This window comes from Coturnix japonica, chromosome 1 (genome assembly GCF_054131305.1).
Source record: "Coturnix japonica strain WE chromosome 1, WE-NBRP24, whole genome shotgun sequence".
Classification (NCBI taxonomy): domain Eukaryota; kingdom Metazoa; phylum Chordata; class Aves; order Galliformes; family Phasianidae; genus Coturnix; species Coturnix japonica.
The window spans coordinates 125,159,548-125,184,234 of NC_140663.1; the positions used below are offsets into that span (position 1 = coordinate 125,159,548).

At 40.1% G+C, this 24,687-nt stretch overlaps 1 protein-coding gene across 1 annotated transcript in view; it reads right to left on the reverse strand.

The window, feature by feature from the left end:
- ST6GAL2 (ST6 beta-galactoside alpha-2,6-sialyltransferase 2) overlaps window positions 1-24,687 on the reverse strand; it is a 174,808-nt gene that overhangs the window by 86,198 nt on the left and 63,923 nt on the right. The window contains exon 3 of the mRNA XM_015849787.3: window positions 967-1,130. The gene's annotated coding sequence lies outside the window, so the exon portion shown is untranslated. The remainder of the gene's footprint in view (window positions 1-966; window positions 1,131-24,687) is intronic.

The following is a 24,687-nucleotide window of genomic DNA, read 5'->3' on the forward strand; positions in this document are numbered from 1 at the left end:
ATTATCATCCTCTGCTCACTGCATGATGAAACCGTGCAAACAACAGAAGACATACAAGAATATATTGAAGGCTTTACCATACAAATTCTACTGTCCTCAAAATGAAGACCTCAGCGTTGGATCTGGTTCATGGTGCTATGGGATTCTGACACACATTAAACAGCCATAAAGATAACCTCTCCCTGTTCCAACATGCCCCAAAAGAAGCATTTAATTCTCTGTGTGCCCTAGTTTAGTATACTATAGAAGCTGTTCTTGTGAAACTGTGGGCTCAAAATCAACATTTTCTACCATGGATAGCTTCTCTATAACAGAAGATTATACTTGACAAGCAAGGAATTTACCAGACACTTGGTGATTAGCACTCAAACACACTTCAGATTTGCACATCAGATCACCCAAATAGCAAATGCTTTGCCCAGTTTTCCTAGTGGTAAGCATCACATGGAAACTCTGACAACTCCAGCCAATGCTTTCAGACAGTAAGTAGGTGAAAGACTGCAAGCCATTAGAATTATGATTGAGTTTCTGAGTGCAATAGAACCATAGAATCACCAAGAAAAGAGAACTCTACCATTTCGAGGTTGCTCTGCCAAAGACAGACCCTGACTTCTGCAACTCCCACCGGTCCTTCTCTGTTTGTGTCCAAATTGATTATGCTTGTTCTTTATAAAAAGTAATTTCTCAAATGATCCTTTTCACTGTCTCAGAACAATCATTTGCAGACTTTTTTTTTTTTTTTTTTTTTTTTTTTTTCAGAACAGAACGACAACTTAATCCAAACCAATTTGAATTTTTTTCTTGGTGCTGTAATGATTAATTTCAGTTAGAAATGATGAGAACATGCCTGTAGCTTTTATGTGCTGAGGGAACCTCCCAGGTCTGATGGAACCACCTTCAGGGTCACACCATGTGTTAGTGTAGCTAAGATCCTTCATTAAGGGAACAGAAATGACATAGGATTACCTGAAGGGAGATCTTCAGATTGTGGATATTAGTGTAGCTCAGACATGTTCAGCGTTGCTTGTTGCCTGCAAGGTGTTGGTCTGTGAATCTGCTGAGGCACTGATGAGCTCCTGATTTTCAGTGTTAGGAAATCCAACTGCCCCTGTTGTGAGAGGATTTTCTGTCTGTCAAAAGAAAAGCATGTGAAATACATTTAGTTCCACAAAGTGAGAATATGTGAGCTTAGTAGAGTCAAAGTGTGATACGAGGAGGATACAAATCTACAACACAGAGAGTTCTTTCAGACAATGTTTACATGCAATGAGCACTAATTAAAACCTATAAGTTATTCTCAGATATCCCACATCTGAACTTAAAAAACACCTATCGTGGTGTTCCAGGGGAATCTGTGAGGTTCACATTTGCGATTCATTTCAAGACAGCAGTGAATTACTTGGATTAGTTATAATCCAGGGCTTCTATATCCTGGATATCTTTCAGTCTGTAAAGACAAGTAATGATTGTTTGTCCAGGGGTTATGTGATGTAGATATCAACAACAAGTTGATTCTCTAAAGATGTGATTTCTTGTAGCTTTGGATAGTAGGAATTGGGAATACACTGGCTTTGAGCAGAGCTATGCTGACCTGAATGTTTTTCAAATTTCAGTGGCAAAATTTGAACTGAATTATATTCAAATGAGTTAATTCTTCAGACTGCAAGAAAATCAGTTTACGAATGTTACCCTTTTCACTATAGACGACATGCAACAATTGCTTTTCATGGGAAATGATTCCTAGACATCTACATTAGAAGAACAATAGTGTAAACAGTGAGTTCAGACACCTCAGGGACCTTAGCACATGATGCATAGAAACACAGGTTGAAAATTCTGTCATTTTTAAAGCTAAACATGTTCACAATCTCTTTCAGTACGTGCAAGCTTTTTTTCTTCTAAAACAAAAGTAGCATTTTTTCACCTCTGTAGTTCTGAAGCTTGATTGAATGTATTAAAAAAGATTGGAAGAGAATTTTTTTTGTCTGCTGTGGTTATGAATGGCGAGTTTCACCTCTGGAAGCAGTAAAATGACCAAGTCATAAATCTTGCAAAAGCGGTGCATGGAATAAACACAGTAATTCAGACTTAACTCTGTGGTTGTAAATAGGTTTCTTTAATACATAATAGGGTCCAAAGTTTCTTAACTCTTGTAATAAATATTGTTTTGATCTCCAAAAAGTGGCAAGGTTCACTCTCAGATGTGTTCACTTAGATTTATAATTTCTTCTAAACTGGTTTGTAAGACCTTAGCCTCAATATTGTTTGTGAGTTCTGCAAGCTAAGTATAAATCTTGTTTGGAGCTTTTGTACAAGACTAATAATTTGCCCTAAAAACTCGTGGCTATATTGAGTCAATCTGATGTCATTACATTCATTTTGTTTTCTCTCAAAGTGTTTAAAATCCTTTCTTGTAACATTCTAGGCAAGTTCAGACCTGCAAGCTGTATAGAGGCATATCACATGAAGTGACAGTAACATTAGTGTCTGAACAAGAAGAAAACAAAAACAAATATGGCCCAGGCTCCAATCCCATAATCAGAATGCATCCTTAGAAAAAAATCAGACGTACTGATCAGTGAAGCAATTTGCATGCAGAGCTTAGATAGTGAGAATGTCTGGGATTTCTTGCCAGCTGTATTGGAGCACTCCTGTGAGATTCTGGCCTTTTCCTTCAACTTGTGCGGTCCTGCCAAGCCCAAGTATGCAAATTAGTTAACCTCCTCTTTCCCTCTCTTTTAGATTTAAAACAAAACTAAGTAATCTTATGTACACTTTTCTTCTTTGCTTCCAAGTTTGATGGAAGTCATGTTTTCAGGTTCCCACTGCCACCTTCTAGAAACATATATGTATACCATTTTACTCCTGAAAAGGGTTAATACTCTCATGCAATCTCTTGGCTCAAGGAGCAGGAGCATTCGGAGGATGCATATCATGAAATCTGCTGCGGGACCAAGAATTAAATAACTGAGATTCTGGTGGGTTTAGCTCTCCTGCTTGCAGTGAGAATGCTCTTCCACTGGTTACACCTGCTTCACATGGATTTACAAAGATTTAGCTAGTGTTTGCAGGTCTCTGAACTGCTCAGGAGAGAGGTATGATATCCATGCTGTGTGCAAAATGATACAGTATTGAGCTTTGAGGTCTGCTCAACCACTGGCCAGACAGCTGATGAGACTTATCCGATTTCTAGAGTCCTTCATCTGCTCTACTTGTGTAAATGGTAGATAGAGTGCCAATAGGTGGCACTTGACAATATTTACTATGCTTCCTGTGCTTTACTGGACCAATAAAAACATGTTGCTGTGCACTGCATATGCTTTCCTCTCTGGAGATTCTTGCATCAGATTTTAGCAAGAAGGGTCTAATTCTGTCCTCATTTACATTGTGCATGTCAGTGTAACCCCAGCTAGCTTCCTGGAGTACTCGTGGTGTGAAGGATGTATCAGCTGTCGTGATGCATGTCTTTCTGCTACATGTAACTGCCTCTGGGCTTCAACACACTTCCCTTAACCTTGCCACAGACCATGTATGTACCAAGCTTTTTGAGTGCTGGCTTGTAATGAAGGCACATTTTCTATCACACTGAATTTTGGAGTTATATTTTTCTAAGATTTAACGGCACACAAAACAAATGTTAAGATGGACCTCCTTGATATTTGCACAGACTTCCACACTTATTTCATGTTACCACACTTTGAAGTAACTGTAAACAATGCTGTGGAAATGCAGAAAGAAAGCTCTTTAGAGGAGGATGGGGAAATTACTGCAGTCGGAGAATCATAGAAAACAGTTACAAGAGACTATGAGAGGTTGTACACTAAGTACACTTTAGCATGGATTTTGGAAGATTACTGCTGTATAATAATATCAAATCATAATAAAATATTTTTTTTGCTTCAGCATTGTATTTAAAAGGAAAGAGTCTGACTAGGTAAAGTTGAACACTTTCTCTTCCAGAACAGTGGACTCTGCCTTTCTTCCCTATCCTCACGTTCTGTGGTGATGTAAAATCTAAGAGTTATTGCACTTCAAGTTGGATTGCTTTTCAGAAATGTAAGAGAGAGCAGAATTAGACCTGGTGTACCACAGATTTTTGTGTAGTGGATTTGTAACGAGAGAAACAATACTGCTTGAAGTAGAAGTGGAAAATAGTCCTCTGGAGTGCTTTTCTACAGCAGCAAGGGACAACTAGAAACATGGTGGAAAGTAATTTTGTATTTTGACCTCTCAAATTCTCTCCTAAGTACTTTCATGTGCTGCAAGAACTGAGCTGTAACCCCTGTACCAATTATTTGTATTCTTTAATCTCTTTCCATTACTCTGCCAAATCTGAGTTTCTTAATCCCTTTCTTTAATGGAAGGGGTAAATCTGTCCTCCACCCATTGAGACACAAGTGATATTAACAAGCTGAAGAAATAACCAGTGAACTCGTTCGCCTTTTAGCAAGGAATAAATTGTAAAAGCGAGAAACTGCCTCTGAGAGTTAAGGGAAAGAAAGAAGATGTGGCATGGGGCCACATGAGTGTGATTTCACACACCCTGATGCAGAGCGTAATTCTGCTGAAGTGACATTGGTGCAGGGACCAGTGCCACCAAGAACATTGCCCTCCAGGATGTCTTGTCTGTCTCAACAGATGTATGTGAGGATAATTTTTGTCTTATCGCCACTGCAGATATGCTGCTCTTCCTACACTATTTATTCAGCCTGTAAAGATCTTACACGGCAGCTGGAAAAGAAGTAAACAATAACAACCATTAAAGCATATATACCATTTCTAAGATGCTTCAGTCTTCTTAACTCTTTTCTGGTTTCTTTCCAAAATGTTCCTTGTGAACTCAGGAGCTGCCATGAGGAGCACACAAGATCATTCATCCTCCAGGGAGTGCGGGGACACTGTCCTGCCTTGCTAAAGAAACCAAAAATTTGACCTTTCACTTTGGCAAATAATCAGTTCCAACTAAATCATGTAGCCAGGATGGGCCCCTCTGTGGTCAGCAGCCTTGTGACTCAGTGGCAAGGTTAACTGGTGCCTCAGCACACTTTGTTTAGGAAGACAGGTAAGCGTGAACTGGCCTGTATGAACCAGCAGAACCTTTCTAGTCCTGAAAATGGGAAAGCAAATCATTGTGGGCATGTCTGTACTGTAAACTGCAAAAGGGACTGAGCACATAGTTCTCTCCCATTCCACACTTTTGGGGTCATGGGCTACATGATGCACATTCCTTCTGCTTTATAGAAAACAAGCACAAGGTATTGGCTTCAGTGACAACAGATAGGTTGAAAGAAATAACACCTAGATCTCCTCAGCTGAAAAGAACCTCTCAGGGAAGGAGAAATGGAGTATTTCTTCAAGTAACGTTTTCCAAGCCATAGTACATCAGCCACTTCAGATTGGTCCTTGCTTGGACACAGTCAGGACTTGCTTCTGTTAGTGTCAGTTTGGCTGTCAGAGTTACTCCTCATTGTCACCTGAACTGTTGCTGCTGATGGCACATAAGCAAGCCAGGTGAATGGTTACAAGGTCAGGTTTTTTAAAAGCACTGGCTTGTTTAACATTGCCTTTAGTCTGTATGGTGTCCCCACAAAAACTGCAGCTAGGCATTGTGTCTATGTCTATTTTTTCTCTTCAGCAGTGATAGGATAAATCACAAGAGCATTTTGCTGTCGATAAAGCAGAATCTGCTCAGAGAATAATCTTCCAGTGGCAATACACCAGAATATTGAAATAGAGATTGTAGCAGGTATATAGATTTTGACAGATAAATGAATTATAATAGACAGTTCTACATCCTTCTCCCCTAAATTAGTTCTGGTAATGCTATATTTAAATCAATAAAAATATATTAGGTAAAACAGAAAAAGAAATTACATCAACTGTGCTTGTAACTGATTCCTGAATCTTCCAAATTGCTTTTCTGAAATAAATGGAGAAAGTTTTCTCAGCTCTCAGAAGGGTGAAATTTTTCTCTTTCATATGAAAAAGTAACTTTTGTCTAAGAAAAATAAATAAATCAACTGAACAATGCGATAGGAAGTTCCTTCTTCAGGGCCTTTTTGTTCCAACTGTATCCGTGTAAATACTGTTGCAATAGACATATTCCTGTTTCAAATACGTTGTCCTCAACAATGACACTCCCTTTCCCTCCATTTCTATCACTGGTGACCTGTTTTTACCCTCCAAGCCCTTCAGTGCTTGGTAGTGCCTGGCCTGTAGCAACCTCTATCTTTCCTGTTTGTAACAATTACATCTCCACTGACCTCTACATATGGTTTAGGAGCTGTGTGCACAATAGTAGTTCTAGGATTGAGTATCAGAATTCACCAGGCTAACAAGACTTTAAGTGTTCAAAGTTTTATTCATGAACAGGTGTTTCCATTTTTATAGGATCTTTTCAACGTGGTTGGGCATGTGTGCTATTTGCCTAGTAATCTTCAAGGAGGTGTGAATTTATTGATGGATATTTACCAGTGGCGGGGATTGAGACAGGACAAAAGCTAACCAGTTATTGCTCTTCATAGAATCACAGAATCGTAGAATGTCTTGGGTTGGAAGGGATCCCAAGGATCAACAAGCTCCATCCCCCCTGCCATGTGTAAGGCCACCAACCTCCATATCTGATACTATACCGGGCTGCCCAGGGCAGGATCCTACCTGACCCTAAACACCTCTTCCTTTAGCATCAGTTGTTTCAGGGCAGGTGATGTGGCCATAAAGTCACAAGGCTATGAAATCCTTTTATTTAGGTTGGGAATGAAGCCAAGTTTGTCCCTGCTGAAAGGGAAGACACACATTGCAGTGGTCCATATACTCAGCACTGGAAATGTTTTCATCAGCAAGTATTAGAGTCCTGGAGGATGTATGGGCTGGGAAAGTACTGACACACTTTTGTTGCCAAGTTTGTGTCCTAAGTTCATGTCCCATAACCAGGCTGTGTTATAACACAGATCTGCTTTCCGTGGCAAGGTCTTGAGGTTGTGCAGAAATTTTGCAAATCCACTGGCAGAGCTCCAGGCAGAGAACAAAAGAGGCAGATAATATTAATTAGAAAATCAATTCAGCCTGTATTCATTCTGGGCCATGCAAATTAGAAGTTTGCTTCTGTTCTGAGACTTCGGAATTAAAAGCTCAATGATCTCAGGCCCAGGTTGCTCTGAAGATACCATATTTAGCCATATCAACCCCAATCTTTTTGCATGTCTCAGTCCCCAAGCACTGATTTGGAGTGATCTGGCCTGACTTACCTTTTCCTCTCTGAAGCAATCTGATATTTTTGAAAATCTAAGATTCTGGTTTCCAATTCTGTGCTACCCCAATATGAAATTGGATGTACCTCTGTCAATGCTTTCAAGTAGAGTGAAATTCACTTTGCTGATCAGCGTTGAAATCTTGTGATGAGAAGACAACCCCATTCAGAGAGTGTAACAGCTCTGTTTCGTACTCTTGAGAGGAACGAGTAGAAGAGAGATGCTAGATATCTTCTCATCTGATTTCCCTTCCCAGATCATTTCAGTTACTAAAACTGCTGGAATGAAAGAAGTGGGGGGGGGCAGAGGAGCAAGGCAGAGTTCTGCCCGTCCTCATATTGCTTTGCTGTTCCAGAAGGGCTTTTCTGACAAAGTATGAGAAGATTAAAAAAAAAAAAAAATTCACAACTCAGTATCTCACAATTTTTACTACGTTACTATAAGAATATCCTGGTGGTTTTTTTTTGGTTTTTTTTTGTGACTGTATCAGCATGATGCCGTTCATTTCTCTTAGTGCCACCGTATGAGATTTGTCCATTTAATTTAGGAATCATACATAGATGCCTAAAACAGATAAATAACATTTGGTTTCTGGTAAAAAAGTCATCTGATGGAGGTGCTTCAGTTAGCTGCATTTTCAGCTGAGAGATTAATGGTCTTTGAGGCCCTCTAGAGAAAGACCTTACCTGGACACATACATTTAGATAGAACTGATTCTACGTGTCCAATTTTCATTTCTGAAATATAGAAAGAAGGATCTCAGATGGAATTTGTAGGCTGTTGTTAAACTAGATTTTTGTGTGTTTTTCTTTCTTTCTTTCTTTCTTTCTTTTTCTTTTTTTTTTCTTTCTTTTTTTTTTTTTTTTTCTTTCTCTGTCATAGATTCATCTAATTCCCCAGTTTTCCCACAGTTTGACGCAACATACATTGTTTCTTGGCCTGTCTCGTGCCCATTCTGTCTCCCTCTCTTGCTTCTCTTTATTCATCAGCCACTTTTCCCCATCTCTTTCCCCTTTGGTGACCACCTTGGGCAGTGTTTGTCCAGAACCTTGCTGTACATTGCATCCTACTCACTCTGACAGCTCTCAGCTGCTGCTCTGGAACAGTGCAGTTGTTTCTCTTATGAATATTTGTGACTTTGTTTGTCCCTTGATTTGAATAGCTTATTTTTAGGTCAGGTCCATCATAGCTTGTGTCATGCCAGGCATGCAGTGTGTGGGAGTGCAACAGTATTAAGGGAATACTTCTGATGGACTGCAGGAAGAAGACAGTTGCTCTAAAATCTAAAAATGGAAAAGAAAAAAATAAAAGTGTGTTTTTAATGTCTTAAGAGTGGACTCATTAGGCAATCTGATTACCATTTATTATAGATAAAATATAATTCAGTCTGCAGCTTTCAAACAATATGGGGTTATCTGAGCTTGTCTTTTCTCTGTCTCATAGCATCCAACATTATTTCACACCTCCAGTGTAAGACAAGATCACAAGATCTTCCCTGACAGAGATATCTGCCTATGGTGAGGTTAGGGAAGTAGGTCTCCGTAAGTGGTACCTGTGCATATGAATTTTTGGACAGATCTTGTCCTAAGATTACAAATAAAGAGTAGTTATTCCTAGCCTGCATATTACACCTATTTACTGACATAAATTGTCATGTTTTCTGAACTGCTTTGAAGTCAGTGGGTCACAATCAGTAATTAAAACAATAACACTGAAAGCAACAGTCAGAACTAAACCCTCAAAAGAATTTCTACCACGCATCTGATAGCTACTTACTGGAACATAACAGTCTTACTTTATACAACTTAAGCCATTCGTTTGCAAAGCTCCTGGACACTTCCTAGAATTAAGTCTCAACAATTTTAAAATAGAATCGTGTTAATTTATCATCTTTGTCATAACACAAAATTGCAACTACTTGGAAATTATGGTTTAGCATATACTAATCTGGGATGACTTCTCATTTAAAAAAGCAATTGCAGAGTTTCTGATTTATATACATTATAACACTTTCTCCTTTTATTTTACTTATTTATTTTGTCAAAATAATTACTCTTCTTGTATTAGTAAAATACTGAAAGAACAGTGGATATTGTCAAACAAAAAAATGATATGTTATAAAACTAGAGAAGTGTGAGAAAAATGGAATACCGGTGAGAAAATGCTTTTGCATACTGGCTCTACTGTTAATGCAATCTGGAGTAGTTCTTAGGACTTTGTAGATTTCTGGAGAATGTGATTTCAGCTGACAATTTGGGCACGCAGTTTTTCTCCAAGATTTTTATGTTAGAAATGAAGAAAAAATGAAAAATAAAAACCCATGAACTTAACTCTGAGATTCTGGTTAATCCAAAGGTAGATTTTGCCCCCTTTCCCCAGAAGCTATGAAACCGGACAATAGAAAAATAGAGTACTACATTTTTATTCTGCTCAACCAATATTTTTATTAATTTACATGTAGGGAGAAAACACCTCTAAACAAATGAACCTTAAAGCTGTGAAAACAATGGGACTATACTTATCCCTGAAGGGTGAGAATAGGCTAAGCTCGTTTTCTAGCAGGAAAAAAAAAATATATATCAGCCAACAAGACATAGGTGCAGGTAAATTTATCTCTCTGATGCAGCACAGGTATAGTAACTATAGCTGCTTGAGACTGAAAAGTTACCATCCTAAAGTAATTTCAGAGAAGATGAAGCTCAGCCAAGTTGGCAGTTCTCTGTACTATCTGGTTTGAAGAACTTTTAACACAACACTTTTCTCATCTATCACAAAAGAAGGACAGTAGGCAGCATGGCTCCATGTGAAGGAACAGGGAAATATCCTTGTAGAATCTTGGATATACATCCACAAGTAGTTGAAACACAAATGGTGTCTTCAACTGACTCTCATGATCCTGACACAGAGGAATGATGAGAAAGTACTCAGAAAACAAACAAACAAACAAAAAACAAGAAACAAAAACCAAAAACCAAACCAACCAACCAACCAACCAACAACAACAAAAACACAAAAGAACACCCCAAAGTATAAAGCTCTGGTATAGTTTCATTTTGGTCCCTGACACAGATCAAGATCAAGCTCAGTGGTGTCTTCCATTGCGAGCACAGAACAATGTAAGTTTGGAACAATCACTTTGGTCACACACCAGGTGGGTCTAGGGTAAAAAAAAACAAGCTGCATCAGTCACAGATACAAAAAACAAAACAAAAAAAAAAAAAAGTGTAAGCAGAGCATGTGTTGTATTTGTTCACATGTTTGACTACAATGGGACACTTGATATTTTTGTTGGATGCTGAAGGACTCACAGGTGACAGTGATTCTCACAAATTCAAGCCCAAAGGATCCCCAAACTAGAGATCATCCAATGGCTAATTTTGTGACAAAACACTTTGGGAGTTCTCACACTTACAAGAAGAATGCCTCAGCAATGAGAATAGTAATGGAGATAAAGGCAATGGCTGCTCCAGATAGATCGGCGTAACCTTTTATGTACCTAAGATAAAGATGTGCGACATCTATGAATAATCTTGGTATCAGATGTCATAGCTTATAATATGCTGTCCAGTGCAAGGTATAAGAAGACAACAAAACAAACTGATGAACAACACATCACCTTGCAGGCACCTTCTGTTCTGGCCACTGCATCCAATTCTGCATAGTGATCCCTCAGTATATGTGATCGGTCTGAGAAAGGGACAGGGCTGAACAAGAGGCAAAACATCTGAATTTATACATTTGTTGAATTAAAGGCATAATAGTGGATTTAATCCCAGATAGAGGAGAACTGCTCTGCATAGGTCTGCATGCCACGTGAGCTGGAATAGCCAAGGCTAGTCTGGTGCTGGGTCCAACTCAAGCAAATAGAAGACTCTCATTTCACTGGAAGACCCTCTTTGTGCCTCTTAATTTACAGCTATGTGGAGCTCTTCCAAAGGCACTGCATTCTGCAGATCAGGCAGTCCTTAGATTACAACCATTTTGGAGCACTTTCCAGGGCAGTCAGACAATGCCTAGCACTATTTTCGAGGGACCGCAATTTTTGAGGGGTCATTGTCAGACTTGCAGTATGCAGCGTTATCAGCCCTTGGGAGATGTCTAGGAGAGAACAAATGCAAAAAGGATATTTTACCCTTGGCATCACATTCAGTAGCCTTTTATTTGTCTTGATTCTTTTTCTTCTGTTCTTAGCTGAAAATGGGGATAGGAAGAATGCATGTGCTTGAATGAGAAATAATTAGTTTATATGACTTTAAAAGAGGTCTTTTTTTTTTCCCCCCTTTGCTTAAAATTTTTTATTTTGTTTTTCACAGTGTCTGCCTGATATCTGCAGTTTCAGGAGAAGCTGTTCAAGTTTGGAGAATTTGTTTGCGCAGCAGTACTATGTATCTTCATAAAGCCAGCAATGTAGCTGCAACTCAAAGCTCATTTTTCTTCCTTACTTTGAAATATCTAGTTAGAAAGGAAATCACTCAGGAAGGAGTGCAACAAAGAGATTAATTATAGCGAAGCACTTACAGTGCAATGGTAAGAATTGTGCTGGCCCTGCTGGATATTGATATGATTGGGAAGACGAACGATCAGGAGCCTCATAGCATTTCTTTGAGATCAGAGGAAGTGCTGTTCAAAGATGGACCTTGACTGTACAGAGATCCTCTGTATGGTTCTTCCCCAAACCTCATTGAATCAAACCTCACTGAACCAAATGATCTCATAATGCCAGAGTGTACAAATACATCTGAGTGGGATTTAAAAAGACACTTAGCTAGACTGTAGCCAACTACCCAGATCAGATCCACAAGGATAATACAAAGGCACTGAAAAGAACATCTGTAAATGGCAACAGAGTGGCATCAATTTCTAGCTGTTAATTATCTGTGTCTGTGATGGTAGAAGGAGGGGAAAGGAATGTGGGACAGTGAGGAGGCCGTGCTGTAGCAATCTGTGAGAGCCTGAATAAAGAGCTCTGCTTAAAGACAGGTTAGGTCCCCTTTGATACTAGATCAATACAATCTTCTTTAGAAATAAACACATTTTTAATATCTACTTGAAAGCTGAACAGAAACTGATAGAATGAGTTGAATTCACGAGACACAAAAAGAAATTAAAAATAGATGGATCTTTCTGTGTTTCTTCTGTTTGTGCATTGGTTTGAATTCTACATTTCCAAATTTCTGATAGTCAAACCACTTAAAAATCAGGTGATATGTTTTTTGCAGGCCTGGACATTTGGAATTGCAGAGAATAAGTGGGCCACTGAAATGCCAGCAAGTGTGTGAACAGTTTCACACACAGTTGCAAGGAGATTAGGCAGCCTTTATCCACACCACCAAAATATCAAAACATTTCTTTTAGATCTACTATACAGGCACAACAGCCAAAGAATCTGAATTATGCTGTCCTCCAGCCTCTTCTGTTATGCTCATTTCAGCTCTTCGTACAAAGGAGATGGATCCGAGTTCACACGTGTGACAAGCTCTGCTGAAACTGCAGAAACAAAGGTATTTGCTGGAATGTTATTCCCCAGACAATAAGTAGCAGTCCCTATCTCCGAGGGCATGTACCATACCAGATGCTAATACATCATCATGTAAGCAACTAGACACTGTCAACAGCTGTTGAGATAATACAGTGTTTGATTTTATTTCTCTGATAGCAATTTGGTTGCCTGAAGTAGCTCATTTTTGCCAAAGGTAGACCATAGTGTTCAAATGGGAGAAGCTGATCATTAATGGTAATTTGCTTTGATCTTTATGAGTGTGGAATTAGAGTGGGAAGTGTGTGCACTTTAATTGCCTTTCAGCATCGCCAAGGCAGACTAATATTGACTAATATTGATTAAGTGGGATGAAATCCTCTTCTGATTTTTTTCTCCTAAGGAGAAAGCAAATTGGTTCATTCATTAGATAACACACAGAAAAGAGGCCTGTTCCCAGACCACCTACTGCTCTGACATAGATAGCTCCACCTCATTTAAAATCCTTATTTATTTTTGTCTCCTCTAGGTGAAGCTGCTTCCCAAAAGAAAAGCACAGATGTGTAGGATTTTAGAACGCTTTGTGCCTTTATAAAACAAGCAGGAGATATTGGGCTGTTCATCACAATTGATCGTTCGGTGCAATTATGTAGACTATATAATCCCTTTCTCATGGTAGAAGAATGGCACAGGGTCATTTGCAATGTTTGCACTGTGGACTCAGGGAAAAGAAGTTACTAGCTTGCTAATTATCAAATGCTACTTCAGGCTCATTGGCTTGAAATTAAGCATTGTTAAAGTCAATTTAAACAAACTTTCAAACTACACTGTTTCAGCTTTTTTTGTTCCTAAGTGGTAAGCCCTTGAAAGCCTCCAAAGTCTTCACCTTTAGTACACTGAAATTCAGCCTTCTAAACCAAAAGGTTATTCTCTGAGTAAGTCCAGTTTGTTGATCATGTTGACCAGTTTGACTTATTGATGATTCTCATATGGGAGGCCAAAAGAGTTAGAAGGCATCTAATGATTAAAAAATAATATTTATGCAGCCTTCTAGTTCATCAGTGAGTGGCTCAGCTAAAAGCTGACTGATATATACAGCAGCAACTTGTATACATCAGCATTTCCAAGAGAAGATTGTATAGCAGTTCCACAATAACTTTCCCAAAGCAATCATACTAACGCTACTAGGAGTAATACCAAGATACTCTTTATTTTCAGTCCCTGAATGTGGTGGTTTGATTCCAGGATATCTTTTTCAACAAGAGCTGCTCTGAAAGTAATGCCTCCAGTTTTATTCTGTCAACTCACAATGTCAGAGGTGGATGTTGGTGGAATGGCAGTAGGGGTTGAACCCTCCCACCAGTATTCCATTACATGTTGTTGCTGGTTGTTTCTGGTTGTTGCTGAGGGACAGATGGAAGCAGAGGGGCACTCTGACAAAGTGACATCTGGGATGGAAATATGTATGAACCAGGAGTGTGTCACTGAATTCCTCCATGCAGAAAAAAATGGCACTCAATGACATTCATTGATGTATGCTCATTGTTTATAGAGACCAAACAGTGGATGTGAGCACAGTGAGACAATGGGTGGTGTGTTTCAGCATCAGTCACAATGACATGAAAGACAAGATATATTTTGGATGGCCATGAAGATTTTTATGAGTGTGGTATGTAGTCTCTTGTTCATCATTGGCAAAATTCATAGCTAATGGTGATGACTATGTTGAAATATAGAATTTTGTAGCTGAGAATCTGTTCTATCAAATAGTGTTATACTTTTTGTAGCTGTTGTGCTTTCCATGGAAAAAAATAAAAGACATTACTTTTGGAGCAGCTTAGGGAAAAAAAAAAAAAGTTATTTATTTCATAATTAAATGTCCAATTATTCTGGGAAGCCAATGCTATGCAATATCTATTCATTGACAGTCCTTCTCATTTCTATTTTACCAAGGAGATTGCAGCTCAGGAGGGAAGGTTTCCAGATCACCATTTCATTTTATGTGGACTTTACTTTCTATTCCTTACAACCTGAAAAATTATGCAAGTAGTTCTATTTCAAAACTGTTAACAGGAAGTTGGAGGTTACAAGTCACTCTGAAAAAGTAAGAATGTCTTTAGTGGGTGAAGTGCAAGGATCTTCAGGGTACAAAACACTCACAAAATCCATATTCCAATGGAGACTGCTGCTGCTTTCTTTTTAATTTCAGGAGGATCAAGATTGACTGACTTTTCAACATTGATATTCAATACTCATGATAACATTTTCGGAGTACCACCACTGTTCAAAGGATGAAAAATAGATAGAAGTTTATTTACTCTCGTGTATGAGTACAGGTGGTTTTGTAGTATTATCTTTTGCTTTTGCTTTTTCCTAGCAAATGTGCCTTGTGATATACACTATGAGAAAGCATGCATTAGTATCTGTTTAGAATGCCACACTTGAGAGATGCAAGAACACAGAACTATTGGCAGATTATATGATGCTGTGGCTTCATAGAATCTTTCCATCTTCACTTTTGTCTCTCTGTCTTATCATAATGTCCAGAGCTTTCTTGGTGTAAAGATTGTAATTCTCAGTAAGAGTAATGGAAGAGACAGTGATCTGGGAAAAAGAAAACACAAAGATAAGGAAAACCCTCCATAGGAAGATTGTCTTAGAAAGTTAGGAAGATTAGTTGTTATCAATAAAATAATTAGACTTTCTCTACTTATAATATGATCAAAACCAAGCTAACTTGAAAGTGAAGAATGATTATAAATAGAAAATGGGATTTTCTGAACTGTTTTCTATGGTCAGAGTGACATCCATGTTTTTGTAAGTTATTACTGATTTGGTGTACCCAGCATGAGATCCTTTTCTGTTGTTGTTTGTTTTGGGGAGTAAATGGTAAATATATCAGCAGAAAAAATACCTGAGTATGACAAAATACGGCATCCAAAATTCTTTCTATCTGAAAACAGTGATCTGAACAAATAAATAGTATGCAGCTTAGTCTGTGCTCAGGTGGTTTTGTCTGGGAGTTTCTCCTACCAAAAAGTGTGTGATATCATCATGAATTCATCTGAAATTTCTCCCAGTGTCTTGCTGGGTATTTCCATGCCTGTGAATTGGCATTTGGCTGGGGTTTTGATTGGCCTGAGAACTGATCAGAGGACTGATAATTATTTGTCACTGATTCATAACAATGTTTATGTTAGCTAGAGCTTTATTTATTTATTTATTTATTTAATTGAATGAACTCTGGCACAGTAAATCTTACCCCCACTCCCTGCTAGCACCAACAACTTGCCTTTAGCCATGGCATTCCTTCTCTTTCTGCTCTGCAGGTGTAGAAACGCAAGTAGAGATGGGTGGGAGACAAACCTGATAAAGGAGACTGGCAATTCTATAGGCGGGATTAAGCATGGAACTAATCATAGGTGGAATTAAGACCAAACTATAGCCCAGAATCTCTACTTACCATCTTGACACCTCAGCTACATATCTCTTAAGGTTTATTAAACATGTGAATTTCTTCCAGCTTTTAAATCACCTATCAGTGAGGCTCTAAGCAAAGTATGCTTATGGATGTTGGGACTATCCAAACTGACAAGTTATTCCTATAGGTTAATAGCAAGGTCTAGAATCATAGAATGGTCTACCAGTAAGAAGATCAAACTGTTTGCTGGGACCTGCTCCAGAGCCTTTGTCTTTCACAGAATCACAGAATCACAGAATTATCAAGGTTGGAAAAGACCTAGGAGAACATCTAGTCCAACCATTACCAATACTTCCAGGCTAAATCATATTCCTCAGCACCACATCCAAGCGTTTCTTGAACACTGCCATGGTCGGTGACTCCACCACCTCCCTGGGCAGTGCATTCCAATGCCTGACTACTCTTTCTGAGAAGTAATACTTCCTAATGTCCAGCCTGAATCTCCCCTGACGCAGCTTAAAACCATTCCCTCTAGTTCTATCACTGATTACACGGGAGAAGAGGCCAACCCCCAGCTCACTACAACCTCCCTTCAGGAAGTTATAGAGAGCTATAAGGTCTCCCCTGAGCCTCCTCTTCTCCAGGCTGAACAATCCTAGCTCCCTCAGCCGCTCCTCGTAAGGCCTGTGCTCCAGACCCCTCACCAGCTATGTAGCCTTCCTCTGAACACGCTCCAGGGCCACAATGTCTTTCTTGCAGTGAGGGGCCTAAAACTGAACATAGTACTCAAAGTGCGGCCGCACCAATGCAGAGTACAGTCTTTGTTGTACACTGCCCAGGTGCCACAGAGGTGGCAGCAGCTTTCCCAAGCAAGCAGCTCAGTGTGTTCAGTGCTGCATTGGCTGATGCCCAGCACATATTCTTGCCCAGCTGAGCAGCCCTATGCTTCCCCAGCACAATATGGACTGCCAGTACCTTGCGGAATGAACTATTCAAGACCGCTCTACAGTTGGGACACTCAGATAGGGTGCCAAGGCCCATATCCAGCTGGATTCTGGAGATCTCCGAGCTGCCTATTTTAAGATGCTCAAACTCCCTATAGATGGAACCAGCAGAGGGACAACTATCTGGCCCTGATTTACACACTGATGTTGGATGAGCTGAATAACCAGAAGACAATTCTTGCCATTGAGTAAATGAATGAGGAGTGTATAGGTCACAGTTAGCCAACTAAGTTCAAGATCTGACAGCAGCACTGAAAAATGCTGGCATTACCCATGTTATACACACAAAGTCCCACATGGGACTGTGGCACAGAGAGGATCCTGCCTCTCCTCATTCCCCATCTGTCGTCCTTCCACAAATGCTATAATTTGTCTCCTTGCAACATCCCTGCAATTTCTCAGCATTCCTTTTTGACACAACTCTTTGTGTTTCTTCCTGTGTTTTTGTTGCTGTTGTTTATCCTCACTCTGAAATTCTCCTTCTTTTCAGTAGCTCAGAGTGAGAACAACTTCTAGTCGTTCTAGTTAAAAGGAAATTGAGTTTAAAAATGAAGAGTTTTTCCACACACATCTTAAATATTAAAGGTCTCCAAGGAACTCTGGATGCAGAAAGTGTCAAATAAAAAGAATGCTTTCAAAGGAACAAAACACAGGCTTTTTAAGACTTTGGTTAAGCACTTAGCAGGAAAGAAAAGTAGTCTTCTCTGTTCCGTAAGATCACAGCCTTCCTGTGATGCACTGCAAAGGAAGGGCCTGACCCAAGGTGTGTTGCTGTGGTGTAAGCAATGAAGATGGAAAGGAGTGATCCTTCTAACAGCATGTCCCAATGCAATTAGCTGCATCCACCTCTGGCTTTCTACTAACATATTGCAAGAGAAGCACTTCAGTGCCTGCAAGTGAAATGCTTATATGTTTCAGAAAGGACATCTAGTGCCTGTTGCCAGCAAAAATAATAAAGATGACAGGCTTTCCCATAAGAAGACACACTCCTGTCATGTTTTTATAATTACTGCTTTATTTAAAAAGAAAGCATCTTCCTCCCACTCATTGTTGCTGCAGGATCAGATGATCTTATTAAAAATCACATTACTCCTTTGGGCTGTTTTCCCCAACTCTTCTAGCAGGAAACCTACACAGATCTCTGAATTTTGAAAAACAAAATGCGGCAGTAAAATAAAAACATCTCTTGTTTTCCTCATTAAAAAAACCCAACTGGGCACCTGCACTGTCAGTCCTCGCTGAGTTGAGGAGGAGCAGGAAAGCAGCCAGATGGGCTGAGTCCGTGAGATGGCAGTCAGCTGGTGACATACCCCAATGTCACTGCATCTAATTTTCCCATTGTGATATTTTCCTCGAGGTTTCCTGAGGAAGAAGCACTATGGTCCTGCCTTTGCCCCACGCACTCATTGCCAGTTGTCAGAGGCAGCCTATGTTTCCTTTTCACAGAATCAGAATGGATTGGTTGGAAGGGACCTCAAAGATCATGCCAATTGCTAGATCAAGCACTAGATCAGGTTTTCCTGGGTCCTGTCTAGTCTAGCCTTAAACACTTTCAAGGATGAGGCAACCACATCCCCTTCGGGCAGCCTGTGCCAGTGCCTTGCCACCCTTTCAGTGACACAATTCCCCTTAACAACTAATCTAAACTTCCCCCTTTTTTAAAAAAAGCCATTTTACTTCTGCTTCTTCTAATGCAGACTAAAAGCAGCTGGACCGGAGGAGGCATTTCCATCGCTTCAGGAAGTTTAGGTCTGACTCTGCACAGGTGGGGGCAGAATCTCCTGCTGTGGCTTCAATTACTGTTATTGTTATGAAACACTAGTTATTTAGCTTACTCTTCTGTCTGAGCTCTGCTGGGGTGGCAGAGGTCTGCCATTCGGCTTTGATTTCTATGATCAGCAGAAGCCCTAACCACATGACCCAGCTATTGCAAATCTTGTTGCCATTACTTATTTATTTATTTTGTTTAGCCTTAGGATGGAGATATTTAAGAATAACCAAACATCCCCTAATAAGAGAAGCTATTCCTGCAGAAGGGAGAACTTCTTTCTTCTTAGGAAAAAAAGGACAATATTGCTGGTAAACAAACAGTACACAGGATGAGGAGCTTGCAGTGAGAGCAAGATGTTCCTCATCTTCATTTCACACAACTTTGTGCTGTGTAGAAGGGAAGAGAGCTCCTTCTTGCTGCTGATGAAACCAAGAGCAGAAGGAGGCCAGCCCCACTCCTCCCTTCCTTTAGGCAAGCCCTACTACAGCACCAGCAAGGTGGAGCCAGGTTTGACCTTGCTGCTCTCCCCTTCAGCATCACAAAGCTGGAGGCTTGACTCAGCCTGCAGAGAAGGAGCCTGAGCTGTGCAGAAAGGCAGGGGTGGAAGAGCTGGGATTTCCTGCAGATCCCCACCCTTCCCACAGGCTGAAATAATTCACAAGGAGCTGCCTGAGTTCATACACTGGCCATCCCATGAAGCGTTCTCCAGAAATCCAGTTCTGATTTAAAAAAAAATAAATAGAAAGAACTACTTTTATTATGTGCTAAAGAAATATTTATTATTGCAAACGCCCCAATAATTGAAGCCATCTGGAACAGACACCACAGTTTAAGTAAAACCACCACTGCTCACAAGAAATACCTCCCACCCTTCCTGTACCTGAGATGGCCAGTGAGGGCCTCAGAAACATATCTTCATCTTGTTCTGTCATAAGGAAAAGCTGAACACAGAAGTGTTTGCTTTCCACGAGCAAACATGGTTGTATTGTTTCTTGGCTACTCACATTCTGCACTAATATATAAATAGGCCAGAGTTCAGAAAGCTTATCTGTGCACAGAAGAATCCTGTATCTTCAGCAGTCCCACCCTATTTTAAAATTATTATCTTTTTGCTTTGTTTTGAGCAAAATGACTGAAGATTTTCTTGGCTGGCACCTGCTAAAGAGTGCAGTTTTGTTCTGACACTCCAACTGCCCTGAGATATTGCCCTCAAAGCGGAAAGTAATAAGACTTCTTCCTCGAGCAGAAGTTTCAAGTGATGTGAAGGGGAAAACAAGTTAATCAGGTTTTGATTTACTGAGCTCTTAGAAGGGTAAATCTGTCTGTCTGTCTATCCATTCACATCATTCTCTCAGCATTTTCACAGCACTTTGATTTTGCATTGCTAAACCAAACCCATATACCTGTTGCAAAATTAAATATAAGGAAATACACATAAGGAACTTAAATATAAGAAAAGCTACACTGTTTGAGCTGCAAACAGAGCAGATAATAACTGTGAGGTTAAGTGCAAAAGAAGCAACTGAAATAATTTCAAAGCAGATGTTTAAAAATTGCCATGACAGCAGCCTTTCAACTTTGTGCTGAAGAAACTGGGATGTTGCTAATGACGGTCCTGGTATTTCTTCCCTGAAAGCCTAGAGTTTTGGTTTCAACTTCAAAGTGAATGATACTCACACCATCTATTTGCAATATAAAGCTCTCTTCATGATCAGTCCACAAAGCAACAGGTACCGCTGCTCTTTCATGTGGACTGGAAGATGTGCACAGAGAAACTTCCCGCTGTGATGAGCTCAGCTTGGATTCCTCTGCCGGGGTTGTTTTCTGGATCTCTGTGCAGCTGCTGCATACAAAGCCACTTGTTCAGGCCGTGGCTGGGAGCACACGGATATGCTCTCAGCAGGCCAGCTGTTCAGCTTCGCTGTCTCCCTGACATCAATGGAGATTCAGACATTTATCCCAGCAGAGCTAATAAATGCAGTCCCCTCAAAGAGGGCAGAGGGTGGCTAGTCCAGTCAAATCCAAGCAAACCTTAACCTGCCTCATCACAGCAATTGCGAAAGCCTCTAATATTTTACCCATGTGTAGCATCCATGGGAGTGGCACCAGTAATGGAGGCAATTTAGTATGGACATCAACATCAGCTGCAGAACAGACTTATGGTCCATCCTTGGGTGCTGTGCTGCCATGGTTACAGTGCTGTCATGCAGGAGCTCAGAGCTGGTTCACGGCTGTTGTACAAGTGTGTGCAGGGCTTTGGCTGCACTATGGCCTCAGGTTCTGATGGCCTGTGCTAGAGCATTTTGCCATCAGGTTACAGTGCACTGTGAACCACTTGTCCATGTGAAACCGAAAGGACTGTGTTACTGCTATCAATGGATAGGCCATAACCAGTTTAGTATGTGGGAAATATACATATATATATATAATATATAATATTTTTTGCTGAACTCCTCCTGTTTTTGCACGAGCAAAACTACTATAAGATTGCAGTATTTTTGGAAAATTGTCTCCCACTCAAAAAACTAAGAATATTTTTTTTTTTTCAATTCTTTAGAAGGTATATTCACTGAAACTTTTGAAGCAGATAGTCATTTTTCATAGATTCATAGAATGGTTTGAGTTGGAAGAGACCCCTTAAAGGCCATTTAGTTTAACCTCCTTGCAATGAACAGGGATACCTACAGATGGATCAGGTTGCTCAGAGCCGTGTCCAACACGACCTTGAGTGTCTTCAGGGATGGGGCATCCACCACCTCTCTGGGTAACCCGTTTCAGTGCTTCATTACTCTTGTAGTAAAAATCCTCTTCCTTATATCAAATCTAAATCTCCCCTCTCTAGATTTGAAATCATTTCCTCTTGTCCTGTCACAACAGACCCTTAGTCTGTAGTTAAGGAAAGGCTACTCTTAGGTCTACCCAGAGCCTTCTCTTCTGCAAGCTGAACAGCCCCAGCTTTCTCAGCCTGTCCTTGTCAGGGAGATTTTCCACCACTTGGGTCATTTTTTGGGCCCTCCTCTGGACACACTTCAACAGGCCCATGTCTCTCCTGTACTAAGGATTCCACATCTGGATGCAGTGCTCTATGTGAGGCCTCACCGGTGCAGAGTAGAGAGGCAGGAACACCTCCCTTGCCCTGCTGACCACGCTTCTTTGATGCAGCCTAGAATATGGTTGGCTTTCTGGGCTGCAAGGGCACATGTCCAGCTTTCCATCCACTGGTATCCCCGAGGTATTTTTGGCAGGGCTTATAGAATCATAGAATCATAGACTTACCCAGGTTGGAAAAGACCTTGAAGATCATCAAGTCCAACCACACCTCACAGCTTGATGTCATCTGCAAAGTTATTGAGGGTGCACTCAACCCTGTTGTCAACGTCATTGATGAAGATATTAAGGAACACTGTTAAAGAATGGGACACCACTCAGGACACAGATCTCCATCCAGACATGGAGTCATTGACCACAACTCTCTGGGTGCAGTCTCACAACCTGTTCTTCATCTATTGAGCAGTCCAGCCATCAAATCTGTATCTTTCCAGTTTGGAGAGAAGGAAGTTGTGGGGTACTGTGTTAAAGGCCATACTGAAGTCCAGATAGGTGACATCAGTAGTTCTTGCCTTGTCTGTTGATTCAGTTACATCAATATAGAAAAGCGCTTGTTTTATTTCTGGGTTCATTTTTATTCCATTTGAGTAATTATTAGTCATGCAGACTAGATTACAGTTCTCTCATTCCCTTGAAAAGCATTCAGTAAGGGAGGAGAAACCATGCTGACTTTGTTCTTCACACAGTTAAGTTATATTATAGTTCTTTCTGCTGTGTAACAAGGCATTAATTACCTAATTCCTCATCAACAGTCTGCACAAAAATAGGACTTGACTGATGTGATACACGTGACTGTATATTTCCTTTGTTTTATCAATACAAACTATGCTAGAGGAATGCTGTATCTTTTGGTAGTTGATAGCAATATGATTTCATTTTCCCAACTCTGGGATGCACGTACTGCATTCTGAAATATTTTTGTCACCCCTTTGTTCTGATCTGGCACAGCTATTTTCTTTGAGTGTTTTCATTCCCCTCTTTCTTATTTCTGTGCTGAATTCCTTACACTGAGTACTAACAGCAACTTTAAACTGAGCATGAGCACCTCATGCAAACAGAGGGGAGTATTTGCTGCACCAGCAGCACTGTCAGGATGGGAGATAGATCCTATGTTTTCAGACAGTTAGAGATATCAAAGGATTCCCAAGTAGGTGCAGAGGAAGCAGATGTAATATCAGAGGCCTACTTTTCTGACAAAATGTCCCAGATATGCCAAAAGTTGCACAGGGTAGGCACATGTTGCAGAAAAATCATTGTATGCAGCTGACTAGGAGTTGGAAACTCTTAGGGACTATGGGTTCCTGCTGAGTTCAGAAGCTGGAAAGTGCCACTTTATTTCCAAACAGCTTCTGTAAAGATCTCTCAGGTCTCCAGTGGAGGTTCAGGTAGTTCAGACTGATCTTCTGTGACAGCATACCTGTGGCATCAGTGAGACGTTTCTCCAGTCTTGCACCTCCTAACTGAAAACACTGGGCTACTGTATGGTGTTTCTGTGGCTATGAACATACCGAAGAGGAGCCACTACTCACAAACACTAACACATCCAGGAAAAATCTGGACCATTCACTACATATTTGGTGTGTGAGATAAGTGTGAAACTGGGATACTTTTTCACTCATCCTTAGTAAAATGTTGAATACAAAGTGCAATATCTTTATCAGAGGGGAATGAAAGAAGCCTACCACAGTCTGGTTAGTAGGCATGTGGTCATGGTGCTTGTCTCGGGGATAAGATGCTCATTTCCACGGACCAAATCAAGCAGAGGAGACATCCCAAATACTCACTGATGATTTCAACTGCTAGACTACTGTTGAGCATCTTACTTGTTCCCAAAGAGGAACTTTTTCAGCTCCCAATGATAATGTCAAGATACTCCATTTCCACCCACATAAGAGCAATACACATACGCAGAAAAAGAGCTCATGGCACTAAAGATTATATAAAATGTGAGAGAAAAGCATTCAGCATCTGTCATCCAGTCAGCAGCCTTCATTTGAGCATTAACATCAAGCAAGCCGTTGAGTATGGGGTATGGAGCATAGTGACAAATTAGTATGTTAGCATACTAACAAGGAAAGTCTTGCACACATTCATAAGCCTTTGAATACACTAACAAATGAGGCTGAAAGATTCTTTGTTCTCATGAGCTTGGTCTTCATACTCCACATACATGTTTTTCCATACTAAAGAAAAATGTCTTTAAATCCAATCCATATTGACACATTTCTTATCAAAGTTAATACTGTATGACACATTTGACTGTCCTGTAATAGATGCATACTTAATCTCCCTCCCTTAGAAATCTTCATTTTCCAGTCTACCTTTTATTTCTCAAAACACTGTCCCTGTCTTTATTTGTCTTTTTCTCATCTACCTACACAGACATGGAGATAAGCAACCCATTTCTGGAGAAAGCACGCCATCTAGAAAATCAGCTTTTGTCAATAAACTACTCTTCTTTTATTGCTCTCGATATGCTTGAAACAGTCACTGTTCTCTCACCATTCTCCCCTCCATGATCTTTGTGATTTTCCACTTAAAGTTTTGTTCTTTCTTCATTTGATTCTTGCCATCTAGCCATGTATTCTATGGCCAAACACTGCTGTTCTCTGCAGCCCATAGATGAGATCACCAGCTAGAAATCTGTATTTAGCAGA